This window comes from Monodelphis domestica, chromosome 7 (genome assembly GCF_027887165.1).
Source record: "Monodelphis domestica isolate mMonDom1 chromosome 7, mMonDom1.pri, whole genome shotgun sequence".
Classification (NCBI taxonomy): Eukaryota; Metazoa; Chordata; class Mammalia; order Didelphimorphia; family Didelphidae; genus Monodelphis; species Monodelphis domestica.
In genome coordinates, this window is record NC_077233.1 from 6726470 (window position 1) to 6746467 (window position 19998).

General features: G+C 43.6%; 1 long non-coding RNA gene across 5 annotated transcripts in view; it reads left to right on the top strand.

Moving 5' to 3' along the window:
• LOC107649721 (uncharacterized) overlaps window positions 1-19998 on the top strand; it is a 66267-nt gene that overhangs the window by 25835 nt on the left and 20434 nt on the right. The window contains exon 3 of one of the 5 annotated variants that reach the window (XR_008913300.1): window positions 3943-4332. The exons of 3 other annotated variants lie outside the window; for them this stretch is intronic. This is a non-coding gene — a long non-coding RNA (uncharacterized LOC107649721). Of the gene's footprint in view, window positions 1-3024; window positions 3492-3942; window positions 4333-19998 lie in introns of those variants that run through there. One more of the 5 variants, XR_008913302.1, reaches the window with a different exon arrangement.

Below are 19998 nucleotides of genomic sequence, written 5' to 3' on the forward strand. Positions count from 1 at the left end.
CCAGATTATGTTTTTTAAATTATTTACAGCTCCACAGTGTCGCTTTCCTTAAATTATTGATGTCAGTGATAGCTTTTGTCAGTGAGACCAGGGCCCTAATAGGAAGCAATGGTAGCAAGATCAGTGCTTAAGTGATGATGGAAGATGCCCATTCAACCTCCCAAATTTTTCCAGAGCAGGGAAGAAGGTGTCATTGCTCCCTTGGTTTCCCCTAGCCTATGCCATGTTAATTATTATGAAGCACAATACTGACAAGAAACAGATTGTTTTAGTATTCTCTATGCAATGGATGTGGCTATCAGGACAGGGTTCTCTGCTTGTCCAGTGGTTATTGGGTGCCCTCTGACCATCTAACTGTCTCACCTCCTTTTCATTCATTCATTCATCCACTCAACAAAAATATATATTTTTTGATTAGTCTATACAAGTCCATATGGCAGGTGATGGGGGATAAAGAAACAAAACCAGAATGGTCCCTGCCCTCAGAGAGCTTACATCAAACAGGGGTGGGTGGGTTGGGATGGATATGGAATTTAAATAGATAAGCAAATACAAAATATATAAGGAAGGAGAATGCACTAATATCTAGGGGGCTATGGGAAGGTTTCTTATAGGAGGTGAAGCCTTCCCCTGCTCTATTTAAGTACCCTCCTCCCCCCCCACCCCAAATGACCTTGTTTATCTCCATGTTTCAATATTGTATTTTACTAGGGAGAGAGAAGGCAATACAAAATGCAAACAGAGGAAATCCAAAATAATATGGAGGACCAGACCATCAGCAGGGGAGAGAAGGAGTCAGGAACAGCATCATGAGGTCCTTCCTGACCTCTTCCAGTGTTGAGCCTAAGAGGGAGCTAGGGATCTTAGGAGTAGAAATGAGGGGAAGCATCCTGGTAATGGGGAGCAGCCAGCACCGAGGCAAGGAGGTGGGTGAGTCAGTACTTTGTATAGAGAACAGCTGGTACAAGTGTTTGGCTGGAGGGTTGAATGTGTAAAGAGGACAAATTCTTTGAATGATGACAATAAGAATAATCACAACAGTAGAAATAATAACAACCATTTAACTTTGGCAAAGTGCCTTTACATGTTATTCATCAGATTCTCCCAACAATCCTCTTTGGTGGGAGGTGTTCTTCTTATCCTTGTTTTAGAGATAAGGAAACTGAGGCTGAAGGGACTTGCCCAGAATAAATGAAGATGCTATATACAGATAATGGCAACTGACAGGGAGAGAGTAGGAGAAAACGTGGGCTGGAGGAAAAGCCAAATTACAAAAGGCTTTGAGAAGCAGAGAGAGAGAAATGCTCTCCCTCTTTATTTCTGTCTCTTGGAATCCCCAGCTCTCTGCCAGACTCAGCCTAAACTGGAATCCCAGAGTTAGCCGTGCAGAGGTAGAAACACCCTCCAGGATGCTTTCTTGGCCCCTCTCTCCCATGTTACCTTAGATTTCCTTTGTTCATAGTTCGGATTTACTTTTCTCTGCCTTGTTTCCCCCAGTGAAATATAAGCACACGGAGGGCAAGGGGTGCTTCGTTTTGGTCTTTCTGTACTCAGCACCTAGCACAGAGCTTAGCCCTTAACAAATGCTGGTTATTACTATGAATAAGATCATAGAATCCGATTTGGAGACAGAAGAGTCCGCGGAGGCCGTCTGTCCCATCTGTCCCTCTCACCCCGCGGAGATGGGATGGGATGTTTTCCAGGGAACCCCGCCTGGTCAGTCGCCTCTGAAGTGGGATTTTCTAGGTCCTCGCGACTCCAAGCCCAGTTCCCTCTTGGTGACCCCATCTCGACTCCGTGTTAGAGAGACCCCTTTTCACCACCATCACTTTCAAACCCTCCAGCTCGCCCCTCTCTCTAACACAGCACCGCCTTTTGACAAAGGGAAACGGCTAATCTGAAGGAGCGGCGCCGGCCGGCCGTGCCTGGCAGCACTTTTGCCTCCTTTGCCTCCTCTGAGAGAGGAGAGCTGGGCTTCCTCTTTCTGCCCAGGAGAAGGGCAGCTCCTCGGGTAGCGCCTGTTTCGTTTCTGTCTGGCGTGGAGTGGCAGCTTAATAAATACTGGTTGACTTGAATGAGACCGTCTGTTGTCTGAAACTCCTACCACTGCACTTAAGTGGAACTCTGCCTTCTCTTCAGGCACTTTCGAGCTCTGTGAATTTTATTCTTCTGATTCTGCGTTCTCTCTCCTGCAAGGGACAGGCCCTCCCTTTAATGGTTCTGCAGCTTTCGATTTAGTACAAAGAATAACCTTAATCATGGCCACCAGGTGGCGCCAAAAGACTGACTTTGGACGCATCTGCTTTGGCCCTCGGTTCTTTGCAGATTGCGAGAAAGGGGCTAATTCTGCTTCCTCCTTGAAGATTTTCCAAAGAAGCCTGGTGCCAATTCCCCCCGATTCTCCCTGGTGCCCCGACCAGATCAGCGCAAGCTGAGCTTCATTCTTCCTCTGCTTAATTGATTTTTCCCTAAAACTATGGCTAAGGGATCGCAAAAGCTGTGGAATTTATACCTTCCTTGAATTTGCCACAGACAAGGCACAGACAATAAGACAAACCAGTCAAGAGCCCAAACAGTCGGCCAGCATCCAGACCCAAAGCACCACAGCTTGTCTGAAAGAAAATGAAAAATCCTCCCTTGAAATGGCTTTTGCTATTGGATTTAGACTTTTTGTTCTCATCAATCGTCAGGAAGCTGAAGAGCAGCTTGTGCTTAGAGTAGCAAAAAAAGGGGAAGCAACATCTCCCGGGCTGTGAATTTCCCCTCTCTCCCCCCATCCCCCAGAGATCACTACCTGACCATCCCATGAAATGGCTCTTCATCACTCTTGGCCCTGGGTAATGGCAATAATCATTTTTATTCCTTCTTCAGACTCTCTTGGCTTGCAACACAAAGGCTTTCTTTCTGGGGCTCTCCAAGGTGCTCAGAAGTTCTTTTCCAGATGAAAGCTGGAGGTGGGGAAAATAAAACCTCAAGCTGAGACCACAGATTTAAAAAAAATGAAAATAAAATTCCCTCCATTAGGACAAAGGAGAAGAGGAAGAAAGAAGGAAGAAAGCTGCATCCAAATGGTCTACTAGAAGACAAAGTAAAACCTATGGTATTAGATCAACAGCCCCCAGACACTAAGTGCCTACTGTGTGTGTGTGTGTGTGTGTGTGTGTGTGTGTGTGTGTATGACATTTACCTACTGGGTTTGCCAGGCACCTTAACTAGATGCTCTTATTTGAGCTTCATAACAAATCAGTGATGCAGGTACCACGAGCTTAGAGAAGCCTGGGGCTCAGAGACTTTAGTTTGCCAAGGGTCACACCGCTAATGAATTCCAGAGGTGAGGTTTGAGTCCAGCTCTCCCTGATTCTAACTCCCACGTTCTGTCCTCGACACCAGGGCACCTTTCTAAAAGGTATAAAATGCAGAGTAAGGCATAATCCCTGTCCTCAGGAAGCTATGGATGCTCAATGAAAGGGTTACAAATGATGCTCATTCCAATATGCCACAAAAGACTTCTAACCAATACCAACTTTTGGGAGGAAGTGTATTACTTCTTCCTGTGCTGGTTAGACCAGCCCTGTCATCTTTTGTAAGAGTCCCAGTGTGGGATAAGTTGGAAGACTCTGGGAACCTTGCAGCCGCTGCCTCAATGATGCCCATTCCTTACTCATTTCCCCAGTGATGAGCTAGATCAATAGCTCCCTGGCAAACTCTTCAGGATTTGTCATTGGTGCTCAAGCCCCCTTCCAGCTGTGCCCTGCTACTCCACTTTGGGAGAGCTTTCAACTCTCAGGAAGGCTTTACATTTGCCTTTCTGCAGCTTTCACTGATTCTGCCCCCTATTTGGCCTTCTGGAGACAAGTAGAACAAAGCTTTCTCCTTCTATGCACAGCCCTCTAAATCCTGGAAAATGGCTACCATGTTTCATCTAAATCTTTTCTTCTCCAGGCGAAATATGCTCAGTTTTGTCAACTGAAGTGGAATGAGCTACTTCATTGATCGATTGATTGATCGACTCCTACAGGAATGTATGAATGTGCAAAGAAAAGTGCAGCAGAGAGAACATTGTACATCGAGAACAGTAAAAGGCCAGTTTGGCTGGAATTCAGAGTGTGCTATGGGAAGTTCTGTGCAATCATCTAGGAAAGGTAGCTAAGAACCAGATTATGAAGAGGAGTCAAAATCTTTAAAATCCTCACTCAGAGTTGTATAGTGGAAAAAATAAAGGAGCTGAGTTTGAGTTCTGGATCTTTCATTGTGTGACCTTGGGCAAATCATTTCACCTCCAATTTAATAATAAGCTCTGTTTGTTTCTCTGTCAAATGAGAACAGATGGCATTAACAATCTGTGAATCAATGACTATAAGCATATAGAGATATATCCTTATATGCTGCCTTTCCTGTAAAACTTTCAAAGGATTTCTCTAAATTTGGACAACCTCCCTCCCTGTAGATCTCACTAAGGAGGCTTCTCAAGGAAGAAGTGGTTCATGTAGCCTATTGGAATGGTTCTATCCTTTGGGTTGACCCTTGCCCCTTTTCTTTTCTCTCTTCTTTTGGAGAAAATCTTAAATCACTGTTTTGAATCAGAAGCACATACTTTCACCCACATAGCTTCTTGGGACTTCTTATTCTTATTTTTAAATTCCTAGATGCTTTTTATTTTCTTCCTTCCCATCCTCCCCTTTCCTAAGCACAAGTTAGAGACCTGAGAGATTTTCCAAGATGGCAGTAGACAGGATGTGGTGGGGTACAGAGAATTCCACATGTGGCAGAAGTAGACATGTGCTCATTCATGTAGTCCTGAAGGAGAGTTTTCCAGTAACGTCTTTTCTAAACACTAGTCTCCTTGTTGGGGAAGCCAGGTGGCACAATGGATCAGAGTGCCTGGAATCAGGAAAACTCTTGAGTTTGAATCTGGACTCACATACTTACTCATTGTGTGACCCGGGCAAGTCACTTCATCTTGTTTGTCTTATTTTCCTAATCTGTAAAATGAGCTGGAGAAGGAAACACTAAGACTACATCCATATCTTTGCCAAAAAATCCCAAATGGGGCCACAAAGAGTCAGATATGATTGAAATGACTGAATGACATCATCAGTCTCCTTGTCAGATGAAAGGTAATGCTGTAGGTAGCTTTAGGGATTGTCTTGGACATACATCAGGTCTGAGAGTTTGGGGATCCATCCTTCTGTAAAGAGAAGGGGGGATCACATGATCACAATTCTTGACTACAGAGGAGGGTTATATGGAGGACCCAAGTGCTAAGAAGAGCATTGGTAAGAATCTAAAGTCATGCCATTTGTACTCCACTATAGCAATGGCTTCCTTGGATGATGTGGTTTGGATGGATGGGAAGGAACAAGGGTTATCTTTCCAGCAGTCCCAAAATTCATTTTCCTTCTGGAGTGAGTTTAAATCCTCAACATAGTTCCACAAGTTTGAAGATCTTCCACTATTTTAGTCAGGTTAAAGAGACTCATTTAGATGTTGGGGTTGCTTCTTGTCTAGCACCCCCAAGTTCAATGCCCTTTTGAGGGAGGACATTAATCCTAAAGGGTTTTAAATTCCTTCAAAAAATGGGACCTATCAGAAAGAAAGGATCACAGGCTCACAGCAGCATCAGTCTTAAACTAGAAGGACTCCAGAGACAATTTAGTCAAATCCCTTTATTTGATAAATGAAGGAACTGAAGCTTAGGTAGTTTACTTGGCATATGCAAGGTAAGAAGCAGAGAAAGGATTTCAAGTTCATTCTATCAGTCTAGAACTAGGGTTCTTTCCACCATGCATTTGTGTGAGTCCTTTAATTGTTTTGCATTGTTTCTGTAGTTCCAAGAGTTCTTTGCATCTTTTTCATTTTCTAGAGGTGAAATAAAGGTTTTTCTGTACTCAACAATATCATAGTTACCCTAAGAGCTTGTAAGGGATCGAGAGTACTTTTTTTTTTAATTTAAAACCCTTACCTTCCGTCTTGGAGTCAATACTGTGTATTGGCTCCAAGGCAGAAGAGTGGTAAGGGCTAGGCAATGGGGGACAAGTGACTTGCCCAGGGTCACACAGCTAGGAAGTGGCTGAGGCCGGATTTGAACCTAGGACCTCCCATCTCTAGGCCTGGTTCTCAATCCACTGTGCTACCCAGCTGCCCCCTCGAGAGTACTTTTAAAGCAACATTTGTTGAGACTTAAACATGAACTATATTAAAGGTTTTCTTAGAACAAATTGTGAGTGGGAACACAATGAACCAAAGAATTAATAATATTTTGGGGTTATTCCCAATGTAGAGACTGGCCATATGAATCTCTGTCTGGTCTGTGGGGTCTACACATAGTAGAGTGGGCATTTAATGAATGTGTGTTGAATTAAATCGAACTGAACTGAACAAAGTTGATGGAGTGAGTTTGTGAACCATACATAGGATCACGGATCTTTTGAATCTTGGAGGTGATTGGAGTGATGGAATTTCTCTTTTAATTTTTTCATTCATTCATTGTTATGTCATTCCTTGTTAGGGCAAAAAGCAGTATTTACTAAAGTAATACTAGAGAGTTCAAGTCCTGGTGGAAATGACGTAGAGACTGTTAAAATTAAATTATGGTTGAGACTTTGAATATATTAATATGATGGTCACCAGGGATTTAATTTCTAAATTCCAAAATGAATTATTAAAGGAAATGGAATTTATGGTAGTTTTATTTACAATATTTACAATAGAAGGAAGATATTAAGGAATGAGAGAGAGAGAGAGAGAGAGAGAGAAAGGGAGAGAGAGAGAGAGAGAGAGAGAGAGAGAGAGAGAGAGAGAGAGAGAGAGAGCGCGCAAGTACTCTGATTTCCTCTGATACCAGTTAGAAATTCTAAGCCCCAGCTAGGGGAAGAGAGTCTCAAGATGATGGGCCTTTCCTGGAGGCTTCACACTTCCAGAAAGGTGAGGTCACTATGTCAGCCTTTTCACTCATCAAGGGTGACAGTCTAAAAGAAGTCTGGGTGTCTGCCTTCTGGTTGCTCCTCTGAGTCAGTGCCTGAATGTCTGCATGCTCAAATGCTCCAATGTCCGAATCTCTGAATGTCCGTCTTCCCTTCAGCTCCGAGTGATTGATCCTTCACTCCAAGCCAGGGTGACTAACTGTCCTCTTTAGTCTTTTCCCCCCCTCTATTCAAAGACCTTTTTCTCTTGTGTCACCTCCTCTAAATTTTCTCGTCTACCAATCACAGCAGACGATTTTCTCCAGGATTGCCCATTCTTTAGTTCTCACCTTCTTTGGTTAGATTTTCTCCAGGACTGTCTATTCTTTAGTTCTCATCTTCTTTGGTTAGATTTTAATCTTTTTGGGTTACTTAAATCCTCTTTTGTTAAGTTCACCTTTTATAGTTACTTAACACCTTTTTGTAGTTAAAACCTAAAAAATAGATTGTAGCTTACAATTTGAGCTTCACTATAAAGGAAGAGCTAAGTACCTTCATTGTTACAATCAGGAGATAGCTAAATCCAATCTTCACAAGACCTTAGCTTGAGACTGGGCACCACCTCTGTGATCCTGGGCAAAGAAAGCCTTTCACCTCTAGGGGACTTGTTTGTATCTGTAAAATGAATTCTAGGTTCCTTTGGGCTCTAAGATTCTGATATTAATGAGAATTAATTATAGGTTTGTAATACATTTCAATACAGATGGAGTTTGGGAGACATGAAGATGCATCACCAGATGACTTAATGCCTTGGAAAGTATTGAGAAAATACTCCCATTCATCTTTTAAAATAGCTGTTTTTAAGTTATGAATTTAATGACCCCAATAGCTAGAATGGACCTTGGAGACAGATCATTTAGTCTAAACCCTTCATTCACAGTAAAAAATTGAGGCTGAGAAAAAAATGTGCCTTATCTAATACTAGTTCAGAGATGCTGATCCAGGTAGACCAGAGCAGAATAACATTCTGTCACCAAGAACCTGTTCTCAGTGCCAGATCACCCACTGGAGTAAAGGAAGCCACATTCATTGTTCATACTCTGTAGTAAGTGAAGCTCTAAATACTTGTGAGTCTTGCCTGGGACACAACATCATAATGAGTGTCTGGATGGATGGGGCATATAACCCAAGCTTGCTATTTATTTTTAAGATCCAGCTATAGCATGCCATTTAGGAACTCCTCCAATTCCAGCTGTGCCAAGTATGTGTTTGCTCATGTTCTGATGAATATGTTTATAATTACAAGGGACACATGGGAAATAGATCATTTCTTCTGTCAGTGGAAGCTTTTAAGGGCTTAGAAAATCTGTGTTAATGAAGATGGAGTTTTATATGACCCAGTCCAACTGCTGACCCTATGGCAAAGGACTTCATTAAGACAAATGCCAGGATCTGCCTTTTAACAAGGGTTGTATATATTTATGATCATATATAACTTTGATGCTTGGGCATGTCAAGAAAATGATGATGATAATGACTACTTTGATTGATCAAGGCTTTGGGACGGTCAGGGTGTAATTCACTCTCCATTTCTCCATGAAGAGTATGGGGGAGTTATTAGCTTGAGACAGCTGAGTATTTTGTGGTGAGTGATAATAGAAAGTGGAGGGATGTAGGAGGAACAATTCTATTCCACACAGACTAGACTGTTTTTCCTTAAAAAAATCCTTCTTCCTTTAGATTTAATTGTGCTGTGGGTCTAAGATGTCAACATCTGGGTCATCTGAGAATAAAAGTCCAGTTCATGAGAAGTTGGGATCTCCTCTGGTTTGCCACAAATTGCTGGGCATGTGGCAAATACAGAGGCAGAGAAGCTGTGCCCAATTGAATCACTGCTTTATGCTTAAAAAACAAACAAAGAAAACCAAAACTCTTACCCTTTGCCTTAATATCAATTCTAAGGCAGAAGAGTGTTAAGGGTTAGGAAGTTGGGGTTGTGACTTGCCTAGGGCACCCAGTTAGGAAGTGTCTGAGGTCAGATTTGAACCTGGGTCCTCCTGACTCCAAACCTGGAGCTATAATCATTGTGTTACCTGGCAGTTTCTAGGGAGGAATATTTTTTCAACTCTTTTCTGTGGCCAAGCTTGATCCTGATAATTATGCAGCACTCAGGTCCACCCCTCTAACTCAGTTCTCTCTCTGTAGGTGGAGAGCATTTCTCATCATAGGACCTTTGGAATTTTTTGGGATCATTTTGTTGATTAGAGTAGTGAAGTCTTTCATAGCTGATTATCCTTACAATATTGCTGTTATTGTATACAGTGTTCTCTTGGTTCTATTCACTTTATTTTGCATCAGTTCATAGGTCTTCCTATGTTTTTCTGAAAGTGTCATACTCATAATTTATCATAGCAAGATTATATCCCATCACAATGATATGCCACAACTTGTTTAGCCATTCCCCAGTTGATGGAGATCTATTTTGTTTCCAGTTTGTAGACATCACAAGAAGATGCTGCCATGGATATATATATGGTACTTTTCCCTAAATCTTTGGTCCCATTGGGATCCATGCCTAGTAGTGGGATCTCTGGTCCAAAGTGTAGCACAACTCCAAATTACTTTTGAGAATGGTTATATCAGTTTACAGCTCTGCCAACTATATATTAAAAAACAATAGATAGCATATGCTTTCATGCCTGTTTTTCCTCAGCCTCTCCAACATTGACTATTTCCATCTTTTGTTATCTTTGCCAATTTGTTGAACATAAGTTAAAAACTCAGAGTTCTTTTGACTTGCATTTTGATTATTGGTTATTTAGAGCAATATTTCATATGGTTAATAGTTTGTGATTCTTCTTTAGAGAAATTTATGCTTGTGTCCTTTGACCACCTGTCCATTGCGGATCCTTGCTTGACTTTTCTTGGAGATGGTTTCTTTGATACCATTCATATGCATCATTCCAAGAAATTATAGTAGGAACAAGCAGCAGGGGCTGGCAGTCTGTTAGAGGATGCAAGTAAGCTGTGTGTATCTATAAATAATGAATGTTATGTAGTAAGAAATGCTTACCTCTTAGTTCATATTTCATCTATATTGATAATCTAATTATGCCTCCACTAGTTATAAATGAGCTTCATGTCATGTACACACATCACTTGGGAGTTAACGCATGCATTTGAAATAGCATTTACTGCTTTCTGATTTCCATTAAGATGGAGAGAATGAGAGGCAGAGCATATGTTTCTAATTCGCCTGTATTTCCTGCACTCTTTATTATTACTTAATATGTCAAGGATGGGGTAGTCTAGTTGGAAATGTGGCCAACAAGTATCCACCCAAGACTGGACCAACAGCAACCCATTTCCTCCTCTGTGAACAAATGCTTTTTTATTCTCTCTGCTACACAGATACTGACATAGTCACTCAGACGCTGACATGGTGCTGGGCATACAAAAGTAATGATAAACTGACATTTATAAAATATTCTGAGACTTGGAAAGTTTATTCTTATATCATTGAATCCTCAGGATAATCCTGGAAGGCGCATGCTACAGATTTCATTATTAGCATCTTACAGATGAGGAAACTGAGGCTGAGACTATGAAGTGATGGGCCCAGAATCACAGAGCTAATAAATAGCTGAGGCCAGATTGACTTCAGGTGCCCCTTCCATTGTGAAGCCTTTGCTGATCTCCTGAGCCTCCAGTGACTTTGTATTTATTCATCTGGATCTATGTTGCTTGCCCTCATGGAATAAACCACTGAGGAGCACTTTTGTAGGAGACAGGGAATTAGGGGAAGGTTCCACAGAGAGGTAGGCTGAGCATATATATAGCTTTTTGCTGCAGTAGCGACCTCTGTCTGAGCCAGCAGAACTATGTGCTGCACTGGCCAGTCTGTGCCACCCTTGATCTAGAGGTTGCATGACAGTGACTTGACTAGGTGGCTTTTTGAAGCCTTTTTGAAGCCTCCTGGATTGAACCAGATGGAAGATTTCCATACAGGCAGAGCTTGGCAGGTTCTTTTTCTGCTTCTAGAAGGTTAAACTGTCCTAATATTTTTTCTATGGCTTCTAATAACAGCCTTTTTGCTACCCTGTTGGGATTTTTATTGTCCCTATACACCCATGATTCAAACCCAGGCTTTCTGCAAAAGTTGCATGAAATATGTAGCTGATAGTAGAAGTCATGAAGTACTTCAAAGCAAAAAGAGAGGGGAGGAGAGGAGTCCAGGGAAGCTAGGTGGCTTGGTGGATAGAGGGTCAGACCTGTAGATGGGAGGTCCTGGGCTCCAATCTGGCCTCAGATACTTCTTAGCTCTGTGACCCTTGGCAAGTCACTTAACCCTAACTGCCTAGTCCTTGCTGCCCTTTTGCCTTGGAACCAATACTTGGTATTGATTCTAAGATGGAAGGTAAGGATTTAAAAAAGAAGAGTAGAGGTGGGATCAAAAAATCCTACCTAAAGCATCCTTAGAGAGAGCAAGACTGTGAAAGAATAAGGTCATGACTCAGTGAGACCTGTCAGAGATGCACAGAGAAAGGGGAAGAGGAAATCCAGAGCAACTCCATCCATGATTCATGTGCAACTGTTGGTGAGGGATCTGAGTGGGAGTCTCAAGGCTGGAATGGTATCCTGGAGGATGACAGAGGAGCTGAGTATAGTAAGTGACAGTGGACATCAGCTGTAGGAGCGGGAGGACAAAGAAGATGAATGGTGTTTGTTAGAGGAAAGGGGTCCCTTTGAAGTCATCCTCATACAAGCTGGACTTTTTCAGAAAACACCCCGGCTAAATTAATGTACCTGGTGTGGGTGCAAGATGAGGGAGGTGATTCAGTATTTCTAGTTCCACAGGAGGTGCTTTGTCTGGGAAAAAAAATTGGAAGGATCCTTCCTGTAGCCCACTTAGGGTACCCTGGCCACTGAACAATTGCTTCTCTGTCAGGCTGCAGTTGGGGGTAGGAGTTGAACTTATTTGGGCAGAACACTTTCCTGTTTCTTTCTTTCTCCCCAAGTTATTCTTACAAAACTTTGGGATACTGTTGGGATGGTGGACAGATACCAGTCGTATCTCAAGGAATAATACTCTTGTCATGATAGAAGCCCTTAATGGACAGTAGTCAGAGTGTAAGTATGAGACAATGTCTTTTATCAATCAGTGAGAGGACACCTCATCCACTGCATCCTCCCTCACTCCCTCCTTTTCTCCTCCCTCCTTCCTCCCTTCCCTTCCTTCCTTCCTTCCTTCCTTCCTTCCTTCCTTCCTTCCTTCCTTCCTTCCTTCCTTCCTTCCTTCCTTCCTTCCTTCCTTCCTTCCTTCCTTCCTTCCTTCCTTCCTTCCTTCCTTCCTTCCTTCCTTCCTTCCTTCCTTTCCTTTCCTCTCTCTCTTCCCTCCCTCCCTCCCTTCCTTCCTCCCTCCCTCCCTCCATCCCTCCCTCCCTCCCTCCGTCCCTCCCTCCCTCCCTCTGTCCCTCCTTTCCTTCCTTCCTTCCTTCCTTCCTTCCTTCCTTCCTTCCTTCCTTCCTTCCTTCCTTCCTTCCTTCCTTCCTTCCTTCCTTCCTTCCTTCCTTCCTTCCTTCCTTCCTTCCTTCCTTTCCTTTCCTCTCTCTCTTCCCTCCCTCCCTCCCTCCGTCCCTTCCTCCCTCCCTCCGTCCCTCCGTCCCTCCCTCCGTCCCTCCTTTCCTTCCTTCCTTCCTTCCTTCCTTCCTTCCTTCCTTCCTTCCTTCCTTCCTTCCTTCCTTCCTTCCTTCCTTCCTTCTTTCCTTCCTTCCTTCCTTCCTTCCTTCCTTCCTTCCTTCCTTCCTTCCTTCCTTCCTTCCTTCCTTCCTTCCTTCCTTCCTTCCTTCCTTCCTTCCATCTTTGACTGTCAATCTAACATTTGCTTCCTGAATCATATAAGTTAATGATTTCTGGCACACAGGTCCTGCTCATTACTTTCTTTCATTTCTATCCTTAGAAAAGTCAAAGTAGTTTCTTAATAACAATGACTTTTTTTATACAGACAATAAGGCCTTGTGAGCTGCATTGTTTATGATTGTGTCCTAGTGGTATAATGGTCAGAATCCTGGATTTGAAGTGAGGATGACCTAGGTTTGAGTTCAACCTCAGACTAGAAAGTTGTCCTAAGCAAGTCACTGAAATTCTCTGGGTCTTAGTTTCTGGATCTGTATAACTGAGATAGCGTCTATTTACCAGGGCTTTTGAGAGGAACAATACAGAAAAACCACTTTGTAACCCTTAGAGCACTACAGGAACAGAAGGTGTTCTTAAGTAGATCAGAAACTTCTGACTTGTGTGACTTTGGACAGACCCAGTACCTCATCTGTGAAATAAGGGGGTTGTTCTTTTTTTTTTCCTTTAGAATATTTTTCTATGATTATATGATTCATGATCCCCACCTCTTCCCTCCCTGCTTCTGAAGCTGATGAGCAATTCCACTGGGTTATGTATCATGTATCACTGTTCCATGTTATTCATATTTGCAGTAGAGTGATACTTTAACTTTAAAACCCAATCATATCTCCATCAAACTACATGATCGATCCTATGTTTTTCTTCTGCGTTTCTGCTCCCACAGTTCTTTCTCTGCATTCTTTCTCATAAGTTCCTCTGGATTGTCCTGGGTCATTACATTGCTGCTAGTAGTAAAGTTAATTACATTTGATTGTGCTACAATGTATCAGGCTCTGTGTACAATGTTCTCCTGGTTCTGCTCCTCTCACTCTGTATCCATTCCTGGAGGTCCTTCCAGTTCACATGGAATCCCTCCAGTTCATTATTCCTTTCATCACAACAGTATTCCATCACCATGAGGTATCACAATGTTTAGCCATTCCCTAATCAATGGACACCCTCTCATTTTTCAATTTTTTGCCACTATAAAAAGTGTGGCTATAAATATTTTTGTACAAGTATTTTTCTTCATTATCTCTTTGGTGTACAAACCCAACAGTGGTATGGTTAGGTCAAAGGGCAGGCATTCTTTTAAAGCCCTTTGGGCATAATTCCAAATTGCCCTCCAGAATCATTGGACCAATTCATAACTACACCAGTAGTGTGCCACATTCCCTCCAACATTTCTTACTTTCCTTTGCTGCCACATTGGCCAGTCTGATAGGTGTAAGGTGGTACCTCAGAGTTGTTTTAATGTGCATTTCTCTACTTAGGAGGGATTCAGAACACTTTTTCATGTACTTATTTTTTAATTTCATCCTGTGAAAACTGCCTATTCATGACCCTTGATCAATTGTCAATTTGAGAATGGCTTGATTTTTTGTAAATTTGACTTAGAAGGGGGATGTTCTTGATGGTATCTGTAGTCCCTTCAAGCCCTAAGTCTAGGACCTGAGAAGCTTATTTAAAAAGAGCTGAGAGGTTAATGTTATATCTTCTTTCAGGGAATTCAATGCTCTGGGGGATCTGAGATAATCAAGGTGGTCAATGAGTCTAGAACTTACTGAGGATTTCAATTAGTGTAAGTAAGGCTTGAGCTTCCAGAACGTAGGCAAAGGGCTGGTTGCCTTTTCCATTATACTTTCCTCTCTCAAATATCAGCTGTCTCAGGCAAGTTTTTGACAAGAGCTGGATTGCATTCAAACCTTGCTTAAATTCACTGACACATGCCTGAAAGTGCTGATATTCTGTGTTGAAGATTAAAGAGGCACTCACAGACTTTAGCTACTAGGTACACCGGAGGCAGAGCTGACATTTTGTTGTCAAAATTTTGGAGCCTGTCTTCCTCCTGATTTTGAAGTCCATCATTGCAGACCAATTCCCAAGATAATAGCAGCCTGTAGACCTGGACAGAGCACTGAACTACCCATCAGAAGGCCTGGGTTCAGGTCCTAGCATGGATGTATCAGACCACACAAATGTGTCTGCATCACTTAGCTTCAGCCCCAACTTCTGTAAAATGGGGGTAATGGTTATCACTCTCATTCTCCTGCTTCTCTCAAAGGAGCATCTTAGGAAAAGTGCTTTGTTAACCTTATATGCTACATGAAGGGTCTTGACCCCTCCAAGACTACCTTGGGCTTTACTGAATTGCCAATCTGTAGTCAGAAGGGACCTTAGGGATCATTCTGGTCTAATTCTCCTCATTTTTAAGAATTCAGAGAAAACACTTCTGTGCTAGACAATGCAAATTTGGCAAATGAACAGGAGAGAGGTTTTGTTGTTGGTGGACATGTGAATGAAAGACCTTACCTCTCTGGGCTTCATTTTGTGTGGGTGTTAAACAAGGAGCATTTTGGGAACATGTAGCCTTTGTCATGGAAGCCTCCACATGGCTCCAGGGGGCTTCTTCTTCTTTTTAAACCCTCTCCTTCTGTCTTAGACTCAATACTGTATTGGTTCCAAGGCAAAAGAGTGGTAAGGGCTAGGCAATGGGGGTCAAGTGACTTGCCCAGGGTCACATAGCTAGGTAGTGTCTGAGGTCACGTTTGACCTCTTCTTGGTAGGCCTGGCTCTCAATCCACTGAGCCATCTAGCTGCCCACAATGAATTTCTTTTGGGGTGGTGTCTCAGAAATGGGTTTTGGGGACATAGACACAATCATGGGTTAAAATGAAATTAGAAGGAATTTTCTAATCTTAAATCAAAAATCTGGGACCATGAACCTTGATCAGTATCAGACAAAGGGCAGTTAATAGAATAAGTTTAGTCTTGGCCTGGGGGTATCCTTCCACTTTTTCTTGGTAGACCTAGTTGGGTGGAGTGGTTCCTAGACTTGGCTGTACACTAAAAGAGCTTCAGTCTACCCTATTCAGGGAGGGGCTTTTTAGGCACTCTTCTTTAGCAGAAAAGTGAAGAGAACCCAGAAAATGGCCCCGAAGTGTAGACCCTCAGCAAGGGGAAGCACAGAGCAGTCTGGTCACTCCAGCAAAGACACCAGTTACAGCAGGATTCATGGGAAAAAGGAGAGGTGATCAGTGGCCACCAGAAAGCAGTCCTGTGGGGTCAGGAAACCATGACTGATCTGGCAGGGCAAGTGTCCTGCCATATGCATTCTCTATGTGTGTGGACTCCATGAATGCTCTTTGGCAACACGATTCCATGAAGTGTTCCATCTTGCATGGTGCATGTGTCCTTCATGCTCATTCTTCGTCACATGTGTCCTCTGCCTGTATGTTCTTCCCCTCTGGTGGAACTGGGGTCTTGGGGAGGAGATGAGCTCCTCCTTGTGTGCTTGGTGGGGGAATCTTTTCTTGTCTTGTGACTTACCAGGCCATTTCATTAAATGCCATTTGTTTTGTCTTAACGTGACCTCAGTCTTGCTCATTAAAGTAACCACTAACCGTTGCTCAGGGCTTGTGAACACTGCTTTTAAGATAGGTTTTGTGGGGTGGTCCTCCCCCCTCGGTGTCCCAGAGGTGAAATGGAGAGGGGGGAATTGCATCCTGGGGAGGCAGATGCATGCTTTGCCCATGGTTAGCATTCAGAGTTTGAATCACAGCCAAAGTCTGCTAACTCTCAATTCTGCATTCTTTCTACATGCCACAATACTTTAATTTTTATTGTTCCAAAAATCATGTGAACAATAGAAAAGAAGTGACTACGTCCCAAAGCATGAATTTGAAATGAAATTTTTTCTTCTAGCCTTAGTGAGTTCTCTGCTCTCACTCTTCCAGAGCAAAGAAGGCTATATATCTCTCTCGGGTTCTAAGGGTATCCCTGAAGGCTTGGGGGGCGGTTCTTTTCCCTAATGTCATGGCACCAAGACCCCATGTATTCCTCCCATTGTTATATGCAAGGGTCTCATTCCCCAGAGCCATTAACCCACTTTTGCTTTTGCTTTCCACCCTCCCTCCCTCCCCTGCTTCCCTCTCTCCTTCTCTTCCTCCTCCTCCTCCTCCTCCCAAATGGATATTTACTTTGAAAATGCAGCAAGAACAAGAATATAACACTGGGGAGCACACTCTTCCCCATGCCACCTGATTTTCTGGAGAAAGGGAGCTCAGATTTCACCCAGTTCCTCAGAGCGTTGGCCCCAAGTTCAGGTCCATATGTGGCGTCACTGCCAGGCGACACCTTATTTCAGCTACCACAAGCATGAGTCCTGGAGTGGCTTCTCATTCTTCTCCTGGCCCTTTAAAACCCCCAAGTTTGTGGCCTCCAACCTTCACCCAGAATGAAGGAACAAATCTCTAGACCAAGAAGAGACACCATCGTCGTTTGTGGACCAGGTGACAACGTCTCTCCTTAGAGCACGATCACTCTTCTCTCACCAGAACACTGACAAGCAGGAATAAGTCACATGAAGAGAAAAGCAGGCTCTGAGGGACTAAGATCTTTTCAAGGCACCTTAGTACCAGCTACGTAGCCAATCCAGGAGGCTCTTCTTCTCCACATCCCTTAGAGAGTCTGTCAGCTGCAATCTTGTTTGTGAATGTCTCTGCCATTCGGTTCCAATCAGCTGCTCCTTTTATTTCCTTCCCCTGCAAGAGCTAGTCTTCACCCCTTGCAAGTCCAGCTGGGCTAGAGCAGGGGCTTGTAAAAAGTGGGCTTGGGTGATGACAGGAAAGTGTGGGAGAGAAAGGGAACTTCGTATCAGTCCTCTGGGGCAACCAAATGGCTCATGTGGCCCTCACCCCAACCTTGGGAGGCAGATATTTTTATTCCCATTTTACAGAAGAGGAAACTAAGGCAGAGAGTAGTTAAACAACTTGCCCACTATCACACTGCTAGTTGATATCTGAGGTGGGATTTGAGCTCCTGGGTCCAGTCCATCTCCTACATCATCTAGCTGTCACAAGTCAATAAGGGGGTCAGCCTTAGACCTCTAGTAGCTGTAGGGACCTCCTGAAGGAGATGATGCATGGGCCTGACTTTAAAGAAAGCCAGGGGTTCTAAGATGAGGGAGAACATCCTAGGCACAAAAGGCAAAGATGTGGAGATCAGAGACATAATATTGTGTATGAGGGACAGCAAGAGGGTCAAGTTGGTTGGACCATGAATTTCATGGAGGGGACAGAAGATAAAATGGGAAAAAATGTAACCTGTTTTTTAAACCCTCACCTTCCATCTTAGAATCAAGACTGTGTATTGGTTCCAAGGCAGGAGAGCAGTAAGGGCCAGGCAATAGGAGTTAAGTGACTTGTTCAGGGTCATAGAGCTAGGAAGTGTCTGAGGCCAGACTTGAACCCAGGACCTTCTATCTCTAGCCACTGAGTCATCCAGCTGCTCCCATGTAATCTGTTTAATTGTCCCAGAATTGAGTATTTTTTTTCAGCTCTTTTAGTATGGACCCAACTGGTTATTGCTGGAGAAGAGGGTTCCATGGCTGTTAAACTATAAAGCAGCATTTGGAGTGCATCGACAGTAGGAAGTGTTGACCCAAGCCATTCCTCCAAAGAGAAGCTCACTTGGTACTTCTTTGGACATCAGTGAGTGAAAATGGAGAGAAAAGCTGGTCATTAGTATGCATGGGAACAGCATAGCATGTGTGAGCCCTGATCAATCATGGAGTTAGACCTAGTGTAAGCCCTAGAGGCCATCAAGTCCAACTTTCTTGTTTTACAAATAAGGAAACGAAGGCCCAGAAAGGGCACATAGGAAGTAGGGGAGCCAGGATTTGAACCTAGGTCCTTAGACTCCATTACTTGGAGAAGGGACGTTTTCCCTCTGCACAGCCTTATAGTAGAAGCTGTTATGAAACAGTTGCAAAGATTTCTTCAAGATCTTGTTCTTGTAGTCTACCTTCAGGCTTGGGTTCCCCCCCCCCCCCATTCAGTGAGCATAAAGGAGAAGGGAAATGGAACAAGCATCTGGTATGTACCTATTATGTGTTAGGTACTGTGCTAAGCCCTTTACAGTTATCCTATCATTTATTCCCCACAACGACTGGTAGGTTGGTGCTATTATTATCCCCATTTTACAGTTGAGGAAAGTGAGGCAGACAGCGTTGCCCACAGTCACACAGCTAGTAAGTGGTGGATCCTGGATTTGAATTCAGGTCTCTCTGGGCCTTCACTTATCCACTGCATCCCCTAGCTGCCTCCAGAAGAAGCGGAAGAAGGAGGAAGAGCCAAAAAGGGAGGTCCCCGCTTTTGGGGCTGTCTCCTTCCCGCCGACTTTCTAAGCATTTGGATGAAGTCCCCGCAGATAATGGAGGTGCGCTGCTGAAGCTGTCTGCTGTGAGGGCTTTCTGGGGGCCAGCCATAAGCTTTTGGAACGGATGTCTTTGTCTTCATGGCCCTGGGAAGGAGGACTTCCCCCTCCCAGGATGCCTGTATTGCCGCAGCCGCCGAGATTCTTCTGCCAGTGAAACAAGGCCAGCTCGAGACTCCAATGGTGCTCGTCTCCTCTGTGGAGTCAGAGCCCTTGGACACGTTCTCAGCTGCTCTGAAGCTAGAAACAGAAATTCAAATGCCTTTGTCTCTGCGGAGCCCGCGCTGGGCACCCAGGAGCTTGTTTTGGCCAGGGTCCGAGAAGGCCTCGAAGGGTGGCCTCAGAAACATCACTCAGAGACCCGAGTTGGCTTTTTTTTTTACAAAGTTTTGCAATGGAAGAACTTTCTGAAGGCCGGGTGGGGGTTTGGGCGAGGAGAGGCTGGAGGAAGAGTTCTGCTTTCTCTATGCCACACAAATTACATTGTCATTAATATTGCAAGCCTCAGCTTTGGAGAGGAACAAATAAAAAGAACCTTGTTTTATTTTAAGATTTTTAGTACAGCTTATTCGGAGATTTCGAAAGCACCGGAGAGCCGAGCCTTCCAGACAAATGCATCGGCCTTGGCGGAATGCATTTGCAATAGCCTTTCCAGGCGGCTTGGAGAATACTCCCAATTCACACTGGACTTTTAAAAAAATATTCTTTTTTAATCCTGTTTGGAAAATGGCCCATGTTGGGGCGCTAATTCACCCAGCTACCACACCCCCTCTTTCTGCCCGGAGCCCGCAGGATGAATGGGTCAATCACCTGACATATTTCCATCCAATTTCAGGGGGAGAATGCGTTCATTTTCTGACTAATGGCATGTCATTTTGCAGAAGGCTTTGGTCACAAATTAATCCTGGAATCAAAACAGATTTTCCGGGGAGCAATCTTCCATCAACTATCGATTTTTTTACACTCATGGAGTCTGTAGTCCCTA